Genomic DNA, 12,415 nt, shown 5'->3' with positions numbered 1-12,415 from the left:
CATGCTTTTTTTCACTTAAATATGCATTTAGGTTTTCACCATATTTTTTCATGGTTTGACAAATTATTTTTTTACTGAATAATGTTCTAGTGTCTAGATGTACTACAGTTTGTTCATTCATTCACCTACTGAAGGGCATCTTGGTTCCTTTGAAGTTATGGCAATTATGAACAAAGCTGCTCTAAAAATTTGTGTGCAGATGTTTGAGTGGCAGTTTTCAATACCAAAGAGCACAACTGATAGGGTGTATGGTAAGAATATGTTTAGTTCTGAAAGAAACTGCCAATTTCCTCTAATATTAATTAATTAAATCCAAAGTCGCTGTACCATTTGCATTTCTACCAACAGCGATGACAGTTCCTATTTTTCCACAACCTCATCAGCATTTGTTGTCGCTATTTTGGAATTTGGACATTCTAATAGGCATATAGTAGTATAATGTTATTTTAATTTACAATTCTCTAATGACATAGGATGTTGAACATCTTTTCATGTGTTTCTTTGCTGTCTATATACCTTCTTTAGTGAGTTACCTGTTCAGCTCTTTCATCTATTTTTAATTTTTTTTTTATTATTGAACCTTAAGAGTTCTTTGTGTGGTTTGCATACTAGTCATTCATCAGATATGTTTTGCAAATATTTCTCTCAGTCTGTGACCTGTCTTTTCATTATCTCTCCACTGTCTTTCACATAGAGTTTTTAACTTTAATGAAGTCCAACTTATTAATTCTTATCTTGGCATTTCACTTTTTGAATGCTCACTATCTTTGATAACTTATTTTAACCATTGACCAAGCATTTCAGGTGGTACTGATGTTTTCTTTGTGTCTTTTCTGTTGTATGCTTCTGAAATTTCATTGTTTCTAAGTATTCCTATTAAGTTAAAGGAAGGCAGAGAATTATTCCATTTTTATTACCTATTACTAAATTGATAAATATAAGAGAAGAAACTGGAAGAAGTTTAATATTTTGAGTGTCGTTTTAGTCTTAGCACTCAGCCCCCAATAAAGTAGATACTAATGGGTTGATTGGATTTTATATATATATACATATATATATGTATATATATCCTATGTGATACAATCTGATTCTTGATTCTAGTAATATCCTAGGTCATTGTTTCTTAATGTGTGTCCTTGAATTCTAGTTAATTCTTATCATGTATCCATGAAAGGTGTTGTCAGCCACACTGCTGTTGACTCTGGCAAACTAAGAACACAAGGCTCCTGGTTGGGCTTCCAGTCCTGATGTTTCTTATCTGCACCCCAGCTGCTCGGGTTCCATCCCTGTGTGAGCCTGCCATAGCTTTCTGTGGAGCACATGAGTCACTTACTTAAGTATGATAAGGTTGTGAGGCAGTGTTATAGATGTTGTACTTAGAAACTTTTAAAATAGAATAATGGATTGGCAAGCAAATGGGCTAAAGTTCAGAAAAATTTCTTCAAATTTTTTTTAGATAAAGGAGTTTTGAGTGAAACAGAATGCTAGTTACTTAACCATTGGAAAGGTTGACTCCGGTCTGGAAGAAAAAAGTTCACTGAGGATGAACTTTTCTGAACTGGCCTGGGGATAACCCAGAGAACCTGGAATCTTTCTATCTTATCTCCTCAAATATTGCTTAACTATTATTTGAGAGGAGATATTTGCTTACTATATGAATTTTTTAATACTTTAATGAGTGATTGTTAGTTTTAAAGAAATTAAATAATTCTTTAAACAATATGAAGTTAATGAGAAATGTCTGAGTTGCAGCTACTGAGTGAATTCTTAGAGACCCCCAGAACAATTATAGAAACTGGGAAGCTTGCCTCTATAATTTTATTTCTGGGTTAAATTACCCATGGTAAGCAAAGATCTGTTTTTAATAAACTGTTTTTAAATATGTGGCTTGATAATAATGAAATGAATAAGAGGATCAGTCTAGGACAATGTTTTGCAAACAGTTGGCATTCTTTAAGTTGTGTTAAGTTTTCACAAACATAATAGATGTAAAAATGTAAGTTCACTAAATATTATTGAACAGTGGGAAGATAGCCTATTGATTTTTTTCAATCCAACATATGGATTTCTTATTCTGTTCCAGAGGTTTTAGTGATAGCAGGATGGTGACTACCATAATAAAGTTAACATTTTTGATGCTTTGAGAAGACTCCGAAGTCAAATAAAATTTCCTGATGTTTTCCTTAGAGTTATTTAGAAAAAGTGTATATTTTAATGATGTTTTGCAAAAACTATATTATACCCTTTCTATCACTTTGTTTATGGGGTTCATGATCTTATATGGAGACGTGAAGAAAATATCACATAGGAAACATTTCAACATGGGGCTTAACAAAAATATTTTAATCCACAGCATGAAATTTTCAGTGCTTAAAATGCACATTTTTTTTAAATGCACAGTTAATTATAAACACTATTTTGGGACTTACCTTCTAGTATAACTTATCTTTTACGGGTCCAGTGAAGGAGGCTCAGAGAGACCAGGTGATTTGCTCGAGGTCAGCCCTCTGAGCAACAGCCTGATCTCAGTTTCTTTATTCACATCTCAGCATCCTTTAAACAAAGCCGCATGCGTCACGTCTTTAATATGCCACCCAGACTTGTTGATTTGGAGCAGGAACATGGGCATTTCCTCTTAGCTCAGTATTTATACATAAACACTGAGTACTGTTGGAAGAGAATATAAATTAGTAAACATTCTTTGTAAGCTCTTAGTGATTGATTACGATGTTTGGGTACAAAGTGTTACAAAGAGCAAAAATGTATGATGGATGTTCTTTTGCTGTTACTTCCATTCTCTTTTAAACCTTTTCTTCTAAGGTTCAGTTGCCATTTTATAGCAGTGAAGAAACTGCAGTCTAGAGTCAAATGGCCTGTGTTTAAATTTTGACTTTTCTGTTCTTTGTGTTGACCTTGGGAAAATGAATGAATGAATGATTTATTTTTTTTTAATTATTTATTTAATTTTTAAAGATAGAAGATGTTCTTTTAAAAAAATTTTCAACACAATGAATACTGTTATGCTGAAAATAAATAAAAAATAAATTAAAAAAATTTTTTCTTTATTTATTTGTCAGAAAGAGAGAGTGCGTGAGCACAAGCAGGGGGAGTGGCAGGTAGAGGGAGAAGGTGAAGCAGGCTCCCTGTAGAGCAAGGAGCTCGATGTGGGACTTGGTCCCAGGACCCAGGGATCATGACTGGAGCCAAAGGCAGAGGCTTAACCAACTGAGCCACCCAGGCGTCCCAAACTTGGGAAAATTATTTAACTGCTATGTAGATTATGATAGTATCTCCTTCATAGGTTAGTTCATTGGAATAATCCATAAATAATACCTATACACTTGACTCATGCTGCTGCTGATGTTGTTGATGCAGATAACAATGACGTATCCTCTTCTGGTTTCTCACTCATCTCACTGATCTCTTGTTTTCATTTCCTTTGGCTGATACCTAATCAGCTGGACCACTTAACCTTGTTGTTCCTTAGAGATCACATTCTCTACTTGCATTCCCTTCTCTGGTGAACTCATTTAATCCCATGGCTTTTAATACTGTATTATCCAGGGTTTTCCAGAGAAACAGAACCAATATATATGAGTAGATCACATATTATATGAAGAGCTTTGTTATATGAATTGGCTCGTGGGATTTTGTAGGCTGAGAAGTCACATGATCTGATGTCTGCAAACTAGAGAACCCGGAAAGCTGATGGCATAGTTCAGTTCAAGTCCAAAGGCCAGAGAACTAGGAGAGCTGATGGTGGAATTCCCACTCCAAGACTGAAGGGCTGAGAAGTGGAGTGGGGTGCTGGTATAAATGTTAGAATGACTTTTTTTCTCCTAGTTTTCTTTTAATCCCCACATCTAATCCATCAACAAAACCTGTCAGAATTTATTCAAAATGTATTCAGAAAGTGAATGTCTCACCTCTCTACTACTCCCACCATTTGCCCCTAGATCATTGAGGCAGTCTCCTCACAGGCTTTCATTAATGTTTCCTTTCAGTCTTTTCTTGGCATAGCAGCCAGAATGATCCTTTAGAAGCTTAACACATGGGCCAGATCATGTAATGCTCCTGCTCAGATCTCTTGCACATTTCCCTGATTCAACCAAAGTAAGCCCAGACTTTTCTCCAGGTACCTTTCAGCTCTGACATTTGCTCCCTCCACCTCTACTAATTCTGCTGTAACCATGCTCCTTGCCTTGGAGTCCTTCAAACACTCAAGGCAAACTCCAGCCTCACGGTTCTTGGCTGTGGTTGTTTCTCTGCTTGGACCCATCTCGCCTGAGGAGACTCACCATCTCACTTCTCTGAGGAGTCACTTTTTCAGTGAGGTTCTCTTTAACAAATGGGGAATGAATGAATGATGTTCACTTTTATAAGTTACATCTACTAAAAGAGTAAAAAATAATGTTTTCTTGTAATAGGCAGTCATAAAGTTTCAGAGAAATTGATGTCTCATCAAGCTCTTAAAAATATCAATAGTAGTGATGGATTGCTCTGCATTCGGACTGTCACCCCATACTTTGTTTCTATCAGAAGTACCATGACTTGAGAAATTAAAATGAAAAAAGAAGATACTCAACTGTCAACTGTCAAAAATCAAGAAAATTATGTTTTCCATTTTTCAGCTGCTGTAAAGTGTTTGATTCTATGTAATCACTAGCATTTATTTTATGTTTCAGTTTGGAAACAAAGCGTAGGAAGACCTCTATTATTTTAACTCCCTATGTCATGACTAGTTTATCATGTGTTAAAGTTAATATTTTTGGTAAAGTACAGCATCAAATGAAGCATGAGTCACCTAGTTGTATTTATGGGTCAATGTTCCAGGAGAATACATGCTCCAAAATGTAGTTGATAAATGACAGTTCTTCATATGTAAAATAAGTGGTCTCCATGTGTTGTTTTACTGTCTATAGGATAAAAAATTATGTTTTTCACTTGGGAGCATAGAAGATCTTCAGGATGTTTTACTAAATACAACAGTGATGAACAATTTTGGTTTTATGTAAAAGCATATTTTGCATGCTTTCAAGATAAATACATTCATTAAGCATTTCACTCTGAATAACAATGTTGGATAAGTCTTCAAATGGTATCATAAAACAGATTTAAAGGAAAACTGTTGTAGAAATATTTAGCGGTGTTATTACATATTAATTGACAATTCAAATGCTACTTTTATTTATATACTTAAAATTTTGATCTTTTTGACCTTTACAACTCAGCTATGTGATTTCAGGAAAATTACAAAGGGAAGCGTTATTTTGGCAAAACAGAGTATTTGAGGAGGATCATCCATATGGTTAAAGAAAATACCTTTTTCTTCATAATCGAACTACTTGTTTTATTTTGGGAATAAAAAACCTTGGAGATGCATCCTAATTCTAGGAGACAAGGGTAGGGAGATCTACAAGAATAAAGAATGAGGCAGAAATTTAGTTATCCAATAGGGCGTGAAGAGATTAGTCCTCAATATAGAGTAGAAGCCCAATTATTCCATCAAGATGAAAAACGGCAGGATCTTATGGTCCTGGTTCTGTTCGAGTTACGGCTGGTTCTGTTCGAGTAACACCAGGAGCATTCTAAATTGATCTTAGAAAAATGGACTGGGGCTGACGTGGGAGTCTGGTGAGGATGAGAAGAGTCTGGAAAATCATAACCATCTGCTTCACAAAACAACTTAGAATCTGGAATTACTTAAGAGCTCTTGAAAGATATGAAACCACAAATTCAGTAATGAACAATTTGTACTCTTATCCATAAAATTTATGTATGATTAGCAAGCTATTGTAATTTTAATAGCCTTAATTATATGAGAATACTTTTTATTGTCAAAAAATTAGCAAATGAAGAGAAATAAAATAGAACTTTCCCTTGTTTATCATTGTTACAGTTTTGTTGCCTATAATTTCAGTTCTTTTCTCTGCATGTGTATTTATATACCCAACCTTTTAACAGTGGAGTCCAGGTTTTAATCTTTGGATCTCTTTTATTTTCTATCTGCAGTTGCTTCCTTGATCACCTTATTCGATCACAAAAGCTTTACATACCTTCCATATGCAAACAATTTTCAAACGTATATCTTTACCTAGGTCTTTACAATAAACTATAGGTATCTATGTGTACCTATGCAACCCACATTTATCTATATATGCATAAACATGTGCATATGTAGGTATGTGTGTATGTAAGTATGTATTTACTGCCTTTTGTATATCTCCACTGAGCTTCTGTTCTACAGTCTTACCCATCACTCTTAATGACAATTGTTGTTCTTCAAGTTGTTCTTTCCCTGAAGCTAAGAGTTATCCTTCACTCCTCTTGTTCTCTCATACTCTTCATCTAGCCCATCAGCACAATTTCCTGGCTCAGCTTTCAAAAGGTATTTATCATCAGTTAATTTCTCATCCCCTTCACTGGTATCCTCTTCAGTCAATCACAATTATGTCTCCCCTAGTTTATTAGAATTGCCTCCTGACTCTGCTATCTGCTTTCACATAAGTTTCTTTTTCAAAGTGCACCTGTATCACATCTCTCCCTGTCATCTTTTTTACTGTCTATTGAATTTGTCTAATTTAGAGAATCTGTCTCTATTTCTAGACGGTAAGGATCCTGAGGGCAGGAACTCATGTCTAACTCAGTTGTGTCTCTCTAGAGCTGGCATATAGTTGGTGCTCCAGAAGTGCAATGGAAAAAAAAAGTTCAAGTGGAATTAAAAATAGACATGTAATGAAAAAGATTGAATATGAAGTGTGGGCTTGGACTTAGAATGATAAGGGGAGAAACAAAGATAGACATTATTTGATAAACGTCTAACACATAGGCATGAAACTAAATATTTGTATCTCATTAAATCCTCCAACAACTCTTAAGGTAGGTATGGTTGAGAAAAATGAGGCTCAGAAGAGGAAAATGCCTTGCCCAGTGTCCATGGATAATAAAATTTATTATCCTAATGAACTTTATGAAAAGTTCTGTTTATCTGAATTGAAAACTTAAGTCGTTTCCACTCTGTGTTACTGTGCCCCCAGGGAAGAACTGAAGAAGGTGATAAAATATTATATCAAATAGGAGGTGGAGCTCAGGTAAGATTTGCTTGAAAGATTGAGCACTTAAGTAAAAAGAACTAATTCTGCTGCACAAACAGAGAACTTTTAATTCAAACAACTTTGAAAATACATTTGACTCTCCTAACAGACGAGCTCAGAGACCAGCTAGCTTAGGGATGTCTTTCTTCAAGGCTTAAATTATGTGAGCAGAAAGTGGTTTCTCTTGCTATTTCCTGGCTCTGATTCCTCCTCCATTCCACTCTCAGGGATGCTGTCCTGTTTTCACCACAAGATGGTAACTAACAGTTTTTGAGGTTGTGGTCGTTTTTCTGTGATCATGTGTATCAACATAGAATGACTCTGTTTAATAGTTTCTGCAAAAGAAAAGGCTGTCCTCTCCCCCTCAAAATGCTGCAAATTCTTCACCAGCTCTTAGATCACACGCAGACCCCCAAAGCAGTTCCTCTGATTAGAGGTAGAATACACATGGTTTTAACTCTTTCCTTGAAGGGACAGTGGATCATGTCACACAAATCCACATGGCTGAAAATGTAGGAAGGGTTAATTCTCTGTTGGCATGAGGAAAGTTGCTGAATAAATGATGGAGAGTCAACCAGAAATGAATACTTCATCTGGAGTAAATAATTCCTGCATCAATTTACTCATGCAGCGAAAATTTATTGACCATCAAATGTGTTAGACACTGTGTTAGAGGTTGATTATATAGCTCAAATAGCACTTATCCTCAAGGAGCTCATGATCTATTATAGGACACTGATGAACTAGCAACTAGAGTGCAGCACAATCCCCTGGGAGCAACAAACTCTAGGAGTGATCAGAGTGAAGAGCAGGCAAGGAAAGTTTTCTGGGAAAGATGATTCTGAGCTGAGGGTTTAAGGCTCAGTGGAAATTAACCAGGTGAATAGGAGTTCCAGTTAAAAAGAGCAGCATGTACAAAGTCACAATAGGTAAAAGGCAAGCGCATGAGCTAACTTCAAGTAACAAGTTTATGAAGAATCTCCTCAAGAGATTTTAGGCTTTTGTAAAATGTTCTTATGAATGTGAGAGTAAAATTAGATGAGTCAGTAGCTGGTTGTTCAAGTAGTGAATTGTGGTTGGCAATGAATTACATTTTGAGTAGCAATTTTCTACCCTTTACAGCTTGTGAGTGTGTTACTGTTTTCTTAGGCATAGAGCCTAGTTACTTTGCAGGGAAAGTCGGATGAGGAAAAAAGGACAGAATGGGATGGGATCGCTTTTTCCTAATTTCACTCCAGTTATTTTGGAAGTAAAAATTCCAAATATACTTTTATGGAGAACAATCATGTTCAGATCCAAACAGGTAATGCTTAGGAAAACATATCCACTATTGATTCTCCTTTTCCCGGTGTCCCCTAATAAACTCATTTACTTTTCAACAAGTGAGGGAAACAAGTAGGTATAAGGTCACATAAGAGCTTTTCAAGAGAATTGAGGCACCCATTCAACCCCAAACAATATTTTATTTTTGATCAAAAATAACCAAGTCGGTAGGTTTTTTCACTGACAGTACCATACTTGGGCCTAAACATGAACAGGGATAAAAATAAAACTTTGGAAACCTTAAAATAAAAAAAGTAATTTGATAATTCACAGTAGAGAATATTCTGCATTCAAAAATAATTGCTTTCCTTCCTGGGGTTGACATGGGGACTATTAGTTTAAGAAATCCTCTGGGATAATAGGCCTTGCCAAACGATTTCATGGACAAACAGTTTCCTGCTTAAGAAAATAAAGAAAAAAGCAAGGCAAATAGTATTTGCTGGGATGATCTCATCCTTACAGACCCTCTGTTAGGAACTTCTGGGAGGAAGGAGTCCAATTTGTATATAAGATGCCACTTTGATGTGACCATCCGTCTAGGCATTGTCTGGCCTGATTCTGAGAATCACAGCTGGAGACATTTGAAATGTCTCAAGAAACCTGTTGAATTTTGTACCGGCAAATCCCTAAGAGTTCTGATAATAATGACAATTGGGGTTTTTCCTAAATATTATTTTTATCACTAAGAAAAACTTTCAGTTTATTTTTCCTTAAATGGAATTGAATAAGTGAGGAGGGCAAACTACTATGTGGAATTCAGAGAGAAAAAGAAGTCAGGATTTTATGCAGTAAAATCATCAAGAATTATTGTAAGTTGAGTTGAATGCGATTTTTATAATTGGTACTCCTTGAAAATTTTTTTCATTTTGAATCCAATGTCAATAGTTTGAGGGAAACTGAATCATTCTTGAAGGTGGGGAAATTTAGGTACAAAGCAGCAAAGTTCCTAATCACACACTAAAATCAAACTTTCATAAAAACAAAATGGTATTTTAAGAGAATGTTTGCAGTCAGACAGACCTCATATCATTGCTCCCTGAGTTTTTAACTCCATGATATTAGGTAGGATTTTTAAATTTTAAGCTGTATTTTTCTTATCTATAAAAGGAAACAATAATGCCCACTTCCCAGAATGGTTAAGGAAATTAAAAAAAAATTGTAAACATCAATGTATAGTCAATGCTAACTTGGAATTGTAGTATTTTTTTTCTTAAAAATCAGATAGATATAATAATAAAAGAGACTAGATGCAGATATATCTGTTTATTATATTTACTGAAATGTAACATTAATTCAACACATCTGTCTCAGAGGATGAAACCATTAGCAAGCAACATGGACTTTATATTCTAGAGGAGAAGCTAAAAATAAAGGTAAGGAAAATGTAGATTTTAAGTAGTGATAGATGTTACAGAGATCAGATCATCCAGGGATATGGTCATTAGTCCAAATCTAATGGGACTTTCTTGAAAAGGTGAAAATATGTCATTTTCCTATAGGACTTAAATGACAGTTACAAGACATAACCAATTCCTCCAAATAACTTGAAAATATTTTATAAGCTCTAACCTTCTTAGATACCTTGAATCTCAAGACACCTGATGTAAAGCTTCGTGATGGTGAAGTAAATTGCATGCATTGTACTGACACTTCCAGTTAAAAATACTCATATCAGAAAATTCACTAGAATTGGAGACTACAAATAGAATAAAATAAGGACAAAAATAAGAACAATCTCACTAGACAAAAGTATGCATAGGAACTATACAACACAAAGTTAGGGTACCATGATAAAGAATCTAGTGGAAATTCAAAATATGGATGGTTGAGATAAATAACTCAAACAATGAAATAAGAGGATAGGTCAACTGAGGAACAAATCATCCATGTACAAATCAGGTTGAGATATCAAAAAATAGAGAAAAAGAAGAAGAAAACAACCTGGAAAAGAATAAGGTGATAGAATGTAGAAATATGAGTAGATGTGATAACATGAAAGTATTAAAAATCCATATAAAAGCAGTTTCAAATGGAGATAAAAGATAAACTGAGACTGCACATGCAGGTAAGATCATACAGTATTTGTCTTTCTGTGTTTGGGCTTATTTCATTTAGTATAATGTCTTTCAAGTCCATTCATGTTGTTGCAAAGGCAGGATTTCTTCCTTCATTCAGCTGAATAATACTCCACTGTATGTAATTGCCAGGGTTTTGGAGGGAAAGGGAAATGGGGAGGTGATGGTCAAAGGGTACAAAGTTCAGTTAGACAAGCTAGGTATGTTCTAGAGATCTATTACATAGCAGAGTGCCTACAGCTAACAGCTTTGTATTATATTTTTTAAAATTTGCTAAGAGGGTAGATCTCATGTTACAGATACACACATACACCCCCACACTTACACAAAACAATAATAAATTGGTGGGAAGAAGTTTTGGAATGTGATGGATATGTTTATGATCTGGATAGTGGTAATGGTTTCACAGATAAATACTTACCCTCAAACTCACTGGTTTGTATAAATTAACTATGTATAGGTTTTTACATGTTAGTTATATCCCAGTAAAGTGGTTTAAAAAATAAACTTTAAAGAAATAGTTAAAAAAATAATAATTGAGAATTCCTATGAATTAAAGAAATACAGAAAACTTTGGATTACAGTTCTTTGGTAAAGCCAAATTCATCAGTTAGCCTTTGCTATGTAACAAACCACCCCAAAACAGTGGTTTGAAGCAGAAAGATCATTTATTAGTTCAGAATTCTGAGAGCTGGCAATTTGAGTTCATCTGGGTGGTTTTATTGCTGATCTCTCCTGGGCTTGGACATGGGTCTGGTCAGATGGAATTGGTTTGTCTTGGATGCCTTCACTCCCATAACTGGCAGGTTATGAACTGAGACCTCTTAGTTGTCTTCCATGAGGTCTCTCTCATAAGCTATCTCAGCTTCATTCACATTTTCACACAATGGTCTCAGAATTCTAAGAGCTACAAAAGAGGGCAAGACCTAATGTGCGAGTAGGGTCAAGTCTTTGCTTACATCATATTGGCTAAATAGTCTATTAAAAAAATTAGTCATATGGCCACACCTAGAATTAGGGATGGAAACATAGACTGTTCCTCTTGCAAAGAGGAACTTTAGAGTCACATTGCAAAAGTAGCAGACAAATGTGAAAGGAGAAATTATTGGGGTAATCTTTATAAACAACCTAAGAATAAAAAATACACCTGGATGGACTACAGTTAATTTCAAGACCAATGAAGACAAAGAGAAAAGTATAAAAGCTTTTAGAGGGAAAGAGCAAATGACTCACAAAGATTAAGAATTAACTGCATATCACATTTTTCAATGGCGAAAAAGAGAGCTGGAACATTGAAATAGATGTGTGTGCAATAAGGGTATTCTGATGTCCTACAAGGGTTTGGAAGTTCAACACAAAAAGACCTCTTGAAAGATGCTTTTGAATAATGTCTTTCAATGAGAAGAAAATAAAAATCAATGCACATGGGGAATAAGACTACAACTAATTAAATAAAAATATTTGTGGCTTTAAAAAGTAGATATTCCTATTATCTTCAAAAGGACCTGTGTTATCAACAATACCAAGATCTGATTAGGAGGAATGAGTCAAATAATTTTCCATTTTTAATGTAACATTGCTTTCTTTAATTAAATCAAAAGGTAAAATATTACATGAACTTCAATACGTGTGTGTGTGTGTGTACTTCTAAAAATGAAATAGGGTTCCAGTCTCACCCAGAGCCACTTCTTTAGTCTTTCCCTAGGTTCATTCAGCTAACTTGGATGGGTATCATTAAAGCATCTCTATAGTTTATCATGTAGATTTAGCTACTATATGAGATTTACAACCGAGGCAGCTCAGGACCAGAAAATGTTTCAGATAATAAGAGTTTGCTATCTTTGCCCAGTGAAAGCCATCAACCCAAGAGCTAGAATCCTGACATTAACTGTACCCTGTGATAGCTCTTGGTCCAGCTCCCAC

Source organism: Neovison vison, chromosome 1 (assembly GCF_020171115.1).
Source record: "Neovison vison isolate M4711 chromosome 1, ASM_NN_V1, whole genome shotgun sequence".
NCBI classification, from domain to species: domain Eukaryota; kingdom Metazoa; phylum Chordata; class Mammalia; order Carnivora; family Mustelidae; genus Neogale; species Neogale vison.
Note: the sequence above shows the minus strand (reverse complement) of the source record.